The sequence below is a fragment of the Macadamia integrifolia genome, chromosome 2, assembly GCF_013358625.1.
Source record: "Macadamia integrifolia cultivar HAES 741 chromosome 2, SCU_Mint_v3, whole genome shotgun sequence".
Lineage (NCBI taxonomy): Eukaryota > Viridiplantae > Streptophyta > Magnoliopsida > Proteales > Proteaceae > Macadamia > Macadamia integrifolia.
In genome coordinates, this window is record NC_056558.1 from 19,067,144 (window position 1) to 19,076,123 (window position 8,980).

General features: G+C 34.6%; 1 long non-coding RNA gene across 1 annotated transcript in view; it reads left to right on the top strand.

The window, feature by feature from the left end:
• The window catches only part of LOC122058234, a 12,047-nt gene extending 4,782 nt beyond the window's left edge, over window positions 1-7,265 (top strand). The window contains exon 3 of the long non-coding RNA XR_006133712.1: window positions 7,039-7,265. This is a non-coding gene — a long non-coding RNA (uncharacterized LOC122058234). The remainder of the gene's footprint in view (window positions 1-7,038) is intronic.
• The last annotated feature ends 1,715 nt before the right edge of the window (window positions 7,266-8,980 follow it).

Sequence of the window (8,980 nt, forward strand, 5' to 3'; positions counted from 1 at the left end):
CCGGGCCACGAATTGACACCCCTAGTCATGCCAATGGATGCATGGAGAATGGTAAAATCCATATGGTCAAGGTAAGAAAGAAGAATCAATAAAAAAAATAAAAAAAAAGAAAAAAGAAAAGAAAAGAAAAAAAAAAGACAACTGAGAGGTGAAAGTAAAGTGGTGTCGTGGGGGAACTTTTATCGATATATTAATGAAAAAAAAAAAAAAAAAAAGCAAGGACAGTTCCTCATGTCATCCACCTCTCACATACACTCTTTCCTCCTTGACATGCGGCCATTCAATGCTGGCGTTTTGACAAACATTTACCTATATATTAGTTATGGAAAAATGGTGGTCTCACTGATCATGTCATGTAACTCTCACATTCTCTCTCTTTCTTGACATGTGGGTCTTCTCTATATATGAATCGTGTGATTCTTCTTCCCTCTTGGCGATCCCCTACCCATTAAGAATTTAAATTTATTTTGGAATTACTAACCTGCCAATCAGATTTCACATTAGAATAAATGATGATTTGGCATTTGTCCACAAAATTCAAGCACCAACTGAGCTACCACATAGCAATGAAACGGGCCTAAAGTCCTTTGTAGAGATTTCCCTCTAATGGTGCCCACAAAGAAAAGCCAATACCCAAAGGTAAAATACTTGCACATATGGAACTAGGCTTGCATCATAGATTAGAAAGTTGAGGTTTTATGTATTTCTATAGAGAGAGGGATAGGTATGTCGCCGATATCAAGTATGCTAGTGGATAGCACCAATAGGAACACATGATGGAGTATCATACAGGAAGGATATGGGGGTCATTTCAGAAAAAGGGAAGAGAGAGATAGACACATGGGTGCTAGCATACTTGATATCGGCGGCATACCCAACCTTTTCCCATTTCTATAATATTGAGTATTGCCTAATCTGTACACATTGTTTCAGTCTATTCTCCAATATTACGTTATCAAGAATTTTTGAATATACTCATTTTTTTGCTAACGACGGGTATCCAGGCCTTCGGCTTGACTAGTCCTATGGGCCCATACTAACTCCACAACCTCATGGACCGGGTCATACCAGGGTTGAATGAGAACCATTCAACTTTCACTAAAAGCAGTGGAAAGCACTAAAAACCCCCGTGTGAGTGGCCCAATGTGTGCCTAGTGGGAGTTGAACTTAGGACGTCCGAGTTTATGGCTCATACCAAGTTTGTTGCTCACCAACAGCGCTATCCCCTTGGGTTTCAGAATATACTCCTTGATTATCTTGGTACGAACCAATTTGACACCTACATATGTTTACTATTGCTTCAGTATGGACAATTACTATTTCAACATTTTTATCCAACCAAAGATAGCAACAACAATAAGAACATAACTTTATTCCAATTAAATGGGGTCGGCCACATGGATCTTTGTTTTCTAATCAACTCTTTTCGAAACCATATAAGATACGAGACCTAAACTAAGCATGTCTTTCCTTACCACCTCTTCAATGGTTATTTTAGGTATTCCCTTAGTTCTTTTGGTTTCCTCAATCTGAATAAAGTCATTTCTCTGTACTAGGGCATCCGAAGGCCACCATTGGACGTGACCATGCCACCTCAAATGACTCTCTCTAAGCTTATCATGAATTGGTAATATTTCCATCCAGCTCTAATATGGTAATTCCTTACTTTATCTGTCTTACTTTTCCCAATCATCCATCTCGACATCTTCATCTCCTCTACACTTAGTTTATTTATATGACACTTTTTAACTACCCAACATTCTGCCTCAAATATCACTATTGGACGATGACAATTCTGTAGAATTTTTCTTTAATCAGTCATGAAACACTCCGGACACATTTTTTCACTTCATCCACCCTATTTTAATTATGTGGATTATGTCATCGTTTATGTCAATTTCATTATTTACGACTGATCCTAGCTAGATATCTAAAATACTCACTTTGTTGGATCTCCCACTCACTAATAATCAACATCTTATTATCAGACCTAGTGTGACTGAAGTTACACAAGATATATTCCGTCTTATCACTCTTTTATAAACCTTTAGATTCCAAGGTTGATCTCCATAATTCTTCCTTGTCATTAATCATTGTTTTTGTCTCATCCACCAAAATGATATCATCAACAAAAAAAGCATACACTAAGGAACCTCATCCTGGATATTCTTATTTAAATCATCTATGATAAATACAAACAAATAAGGGTTAAAGTTTATCCTTGATGTAAACAATAGTAATAGGAAATTCATTACCTTGACCCCCCCCACAGTTCTACACTCAGTCATTACACCATGATATACATCTTTAATCATATCCACATATTTACTTAGAACACTTCTCATTTCTAATACTTTCTAAATTGATTCTTTTAGTACTATGTCATACACTTTTTTTTGGTCAATAAAGACCATATGAAGATCCTTCTTGCTATCTCTAAATCTATCCATGAATTTTCTAAGTAAGTAAATAAGTTTTGTTATAGATCTTCCTAGTATAGAACCAAATTGATTTTTCAAAATAGTAGTTCCCTTTCTTAGGTGGGTTTCATTAACCCTCTTCCATAAATTTATCGTATAACTCATTAATTCTATGCATGTATTTATTGTAGCTCTGAATATCATGCTTATTTATTTATTTATTTTAAATTGAGACCATAATTCTTCTTTTCCATTCATTTGATATTTTCTTCGTGATTATAATCTTGTTAAAAATCTTGGTTAGTCAAAATAAACCACAAATCCCTTTGCTCTTCTACGCTCCAATAGGTACTCCGTTTGGGCTTGGTGCCTTACTTATTGTCATCTTTCTTAAAGCTTTATTCACTTCAACATCCTAATTTTTCTTATATACATACAATGTTACGATGAGTGATGTGTCCTTCTGATGCCCTATTCTCCGAGGAGTATCCATTAAGTAGGTCACAAAAGCACTCTCCCCACCTCTCTTCAATGTCCTAATTCCTTATAAGTACCATATCATCTTTGCTTTTAATACATTTAACATAGTCAAAATCTTTGTTCATCTTTTTTCTCATTTTAGCTATCTTACAAGTAGCTTTTTCCACATCCTTTGTATTCAAATTAGTATATCTTTATATTACTTTCCTTGATTTCCCACAATCTTTCTAGCTACTTTCTGGCATATAAACGAGGTGCTCCAAGACTAGTTATTAATTATAAGCCTTTAATAAGGTGCTTAAATGGATCTGGTATCCTCTCCTTAATAAGAGAGATTTGCTAAACAGACTTCATGCATCCCACATTTTTTTTTTTTTAAATTTGATATGAAGTTTGGCTACTGGCAAATTTAAATTGCTGAAAAAGGATAAATAAAAAATTGATTTTGTTGTTCTGTTTTGGTAATTTGAATGGAATGTTATGCCCCTTAGATTGAAGAATGCCCCATCAGAATTTTAAACATTAGGAATCAAATTAGGATATACTTAGAAAGTAGACATAGATTTTGTAAAATTGTTTTCCTTTTAAGAATAAGATCTGCTATGATTGACGGTTCTTCACTAAGAAGAGATGAATAAAATGATGGATCTTGATGATGATAAAACAAATAGAATTCAATCCAAGAATATGAAATATCTAGTACTTCATCTAAGTGAGCAATCTTCCTTTTACATACAGTAGCGACATATATTCCAAAATATAACTTAAAAAATCTTGGAAGACGGAACACTTACATAGATAGAACACACGATCGTTGAAGTAGAAAGCCCACAAATATTACTTGAAAGGAAAACACTCTTAAACACACTAGATACTTAGAAGAAAACTCTTAAAGACACTTACACTTATACAAGCACTCAAACAATACTAGAAACTTGACTAAAATTTTTCAGATCTTGAAGTTGAAGAGAAAGGGTTATTTATAAGCCACGACGGATTTCAAAACTTCTTCAATTCGGATGAAAAGTTTCCCTGATGGACTCGGATAAGGATTGCAGGGTTATTTATAAGCCATAACGGACTTCAAAACTTCTTCAATTCGGATGAAAGCTTCCCTGATGGACCCGGATAAGGATGGCGTCGAATAGAGGAGCTTGCTCTCAAGAGAGAAAATCTTTAAAGATAAGATTCCCTTATCTATTGAAGATCGCAAAGGCTGACAAGTCTTTAGGACAGTGCAGACTGGGATCCATTGGTGGCTAAAGATAAGCCTTCTTTTAGAAAGATACCCCGACATTCCGTATGATAGGACCACTATTTTCCAATGGATTCTTTTAGAGAGTGGGTGAATTATTATACTGTCCACCCGTGACAGTCACTATAATATGCTTATAGTGTTGTATGACGCATGCCAAGACGTCAGTCTGACTTAGATGGCATTAGGTGTGGATGCTTAACACCTGGCAAGAGACGAAATGTCTTATCGTCTAGCAAGGAACTGGGCCAAGGTGCAAATGAGGCCTTTTTTTTTTAGGCTATTGATCAAGCTTTATCAAAGCTTTCTTCTTTGAGGTTAACGGTTTGACCGAAGATGATGAAGACGATGATGCTTTATCAGGATCAGGGTCAAACCTTATAGCGGCAAGGATCCGAGCCTGAATTTGTTCATTAGACATAAATGGATATTTCATCTTGACTGATTCAATAATATCTGTGAGATGGTTCTGGGCCTCCTATTGGGATAAGGAGGATTCTTTTAACGAAGAAGGAAGATCTTCACATATGCCTCATTTAGGCACAAACTTTGATCCAGATAGGAGAAAAGTACCAAATTTATCCCACCATTTCACAGAGAGGTGGCACTCAAGGTAGGAACATAATCCCATTTGTTGTCTTCGTCCGGAGAGATAGCATAATTTCATTTAAGAATCCATAGAAACTTATAGAGTACGAAGAATTGGACAAAAAGGGATCTTGGATCTAACAACTTATTGAATTCTTGAGATTTTTGCAATGAAGCCTTAAGCTCCGAAGGTAGAAACTAATGTCGGGGATGTCCCCAAGTATAGAACCATCTAAGAAATCAATTTGGAACACCTGATAAAGTGTACTAAATGCAAAATTTTACAAACGATGTATGGGAATCCTGACCATTCTGATATAAGAAGACAGTTTCCCAAGCTTTTATATAGTCACTATAATTGTATGACCTTAATTTTAGGCCAAATAAATCTTGAAACTATCTTTGAGTAGGAGTAGGACCCCATTTTCGGTAAGAAATGATATCAAATATTTGAAGCTCAGAATAAGCTTTGACAGAGGCACTTCGATAAGTATGTTGAATATAAGCAGACTTTGTCTCAATAAGAATTCTTTCATAGAATAATCTCGTCTTATCATCATAATTAGGATGAAGATGATCTCTATGGATAGTAGCAATTTCAGAGGGAGTTCTTCAGAGATGAATGTTTTCAATAGCGAGAACTCGGATAATATTTCTATGAATGGGGAGTTATTAGCAGCCTGGATTAAGGATGCAGGAGATTGAGATGAGATAGGAGAAGGTGAAGATTGGATTTGTCTTGATGAAGACACAATAAGAGACATATTAGGAGAAGCATGGACAATAACATTATTTTTAGGTTTTAGAGCCTTGTAGAAATTCTCACGAGTAAGAAAATTAGGTCAACTATTAGTTTCTCCTTTAATAAATTCAATATCGAAACCAAATACAAAAGTAATACCTGTCATCTAGCAAATATTTGTTTAGATGCAAGATTCTTTACATCCTTTTCTAAAACGTCTTTAGCAGCCTTGTTTTCTACCCAGACTAGAAAATTTTGATTTAATTGATCACTTTCAAATTTAGTGATATATAGGATAAGGGAAATACTTTCTTTTTTTATTGTAGAATATTTTTGTTGGGTGGAATTCCATGTTCCAAAGGTGAATCTTACCAATACTTCTCTGGGGAGAGTAGGACACCTTTGTTTGAGGATCCCACCATACCCAAATTCGGAAGCATCTGATTCCACAACCATCAGGCCGAGCTCTTTAGCCTTAATCTTAAGTCTACGGGTAGCAGCAGTGTGAATGTTGTCCATGGTTCAGGCTGAGATTTGAGCTTGTTAAATAATGGTTTGGCATCTTTAGCCAAATCTTTGTAAAACTCAGAGATGTACTTGAGACTTACAAGAAATCTTTGCAATTGAGTTTTTCAGTTATTTCATGTGAAAATTTGTTAGCAAACTAGATGGCTTGTTCAATAGGTAAAATAGATCCAAAAGATATATAATGGCTAAGAAAATGTATACTTGTTTGAAATAATTTTACCTTCTTGATAGAACGGCCAAACCTGCTTTCTTAATCATTGAAAAAAAAATATTAAGGTGTTTTTAATGTTGAGCAATGTTCTGAGAATATATAAGAACATAATGACTATAAACAATTATAAATTGAGAGTATGAATTGAAGATCTGATTCATAATGTTTTGAAATTTTGATGGACATTCTTCAATCCAAAGGGCATAACATTCCATTCATATTGCCCAAATGGAACAACAATTAAAAGCAGTTTTGTATTTATCCTTTTCAGCAATTTGAATTTGCCAGTGGTCAGACTTCATATCAAATTTTGAAAAAATATGAGACGTATAAAGTTTGTTTAGAAAAATCTATATTAGATCCATTTAAGCACCTTATTTAAGGGCTTATAATTAATAACTAGTCTGGGAGCACCTTATTCTATTTTAGCATTGTTTTCAACATAAAATGCGGTGCAACTCCAAGGGGATTTACTAGGTCTAATTGGACCCTTAGAAAGTAATTCAGAAATTTCATTTTGGCATATTTCTCTGAGTCGAGTTGGCATTTGAGCTGCTCGCACTTTTGTAGGAATTTTTTATTCAGAAAATCCTTTCTCATAAGGAAGAGTAACTATATGAGATTGCCTTGACCAAAAGGTATTTGAAACTTCAGCACATACTTCTCGTTCAAGTTTAGATTGAAATGTTTTTACTTGAAGTTGGAAGGCAGGTTCATCATTTTTTTTGCTGAATAGCCTTTTGTTGAATTTATGATGATAGATAACAGATAAATTTTTCTTTGGACTGAATTTGAGTCTGCACTTCATTGACAGTATGAATCTTCGGAGACTCAAGGAAGGGAAGGTAATATGATGATCATTAATCACAGAATTGGCTCCAGATACATCAATCTGGATGTGATACAATTGTAAGAGAAATTGGGTGCCTAATAAGACAAATTGGGAGAGTACTTTGACCATAATAAATGAGGTCTTAAGACAATGTCCATTATTAAAGATTGTAGCAAATGATAATTTATATTCAATTTGCATTTTGAATCCATCTGCAGTTACCAACTTTTGAGCTATTTTTTCAAAGTATCTTGAAGGAATAAGTCATTCATTGATACAATTCATATCAGCGTCTAAATCAATTAAGGCGATTGTTTTAAGGCTAAATTCTCTATTGACAACAATTTCAATTTGAACATGCCACCTTTGAGATGAACATTTTGAATAGTCAGAACATGGGGTTCTTCAAGAAGATTTTCTTGAGTGATTGCAGAAGAAACTAGAAAGCCAAAAGATCCTTAAAGGAGGCTTCTTCTTCGAACTCAGGATCTGCAAATTGTTGTTCCTTATATAATTTTGGAGTCTAAATTCGTTGTTTAAGACTCTTTGCTTCAATTTTTACTTTGTTTAATTCCTTCCTCAATTTTTATATCGTCGGCTCTCTTGGTTTAGAGCTTTTAACATGATTGATTTTATTTTTGAAATTGTAACCTTTTTGATAAGAAGATTTGTGACGAGCTTCCTGGCTTGTCCTAGGAGCTTCCTTAAACATTTGAATATATTCTTTTAAAATTTTTGCCTTTGCATCCGAATCAACAATTTAATCAATAGCTTTTAAAAGAAAAGAGTCCTCTGATGAGAGTCCATTTTCATTAAGCATAGCTTGAGAAGGATCACACCTACATTTAGGAGTTTGTAGTTGAGACTCGGAAGAATTAGAATATTTATTCAAGGATGCTTGAGAAATTTTAGGATCCGAATCTAAATCGGAATCAGAACCTTGCTCAGATGAGCTATAAAGAAGAACTTTGGAGAGATTTTCTTTAAGAGAATCATCAATTTCCAAAGCATTTATTCGAGTTTTAGTTCATCATTTATTTTTATAGTAACTCACCTTTCCATATTATAACAAACTAGGGGTTTGTTAGAACGTGTAAAGGGTTATTAGGTCGGGATTTTGGATAAGATCGTTTCTTAAAGAAACGCTTGGTTTATCCTCTTTATTTTTAGCCTGATATTTAGGCCTGACATAAGTACTAGAGGTTCTTTTGTGAGGTTTTCTGGTTCCTGGAAGACGAATCTTCTCATATCCAAATTATTCACCAAAGTCTCCAAGTTTTCTAAACCCTGCTTGTCTTTCTTTAGAAAGTTGTTTCTTGAGCTTGAGGTCGGTGCGCAACTGTAGTCCTTCATGACAGCCTTCGGCAAATAATTCTCCAATGATATATTCATCAAAGGAAATAGTCCCATTGTGTTTAGCCTTTGGTTTGTATCGAACCTTTTTTGCGAACAACGACGGAAGCCCAGAAATAGACTTTTCTTTCCAAAATTCATTATTACAGTTTTCTTTGGTAAAGAAAACATCTCGATGCCATCTGTAATAAGATAGTGAAGGACATCGAAGATTTATGAGTTGTTCTTTAGTTCTATCAACTATAATTTCAATTGGTCCAACAAAATAAAGAGTAAATGTATAAATTAATGTATTTACGGCATCCTCTTAGTCCACATACACTGTCTGTTGAGCAGTAGTTCCATCAGGGCATGTAATATTTTGAGTTTGTGGGACACGAGTGGTTGCAGAAAGGATATTATGCTTTGTCTCATTAGACAAATAAAAATCCCATCAACCACGAAGTTGGCTGGAGAATCTTGTCGCTATGATTTTAGCGATTTGAGAATCAACATATTTATGTAGATTGATTATCTGGTAATTAGATAATCTGTTTATATTCCATTCTACTACGGAGATTTGTGGGAGCAG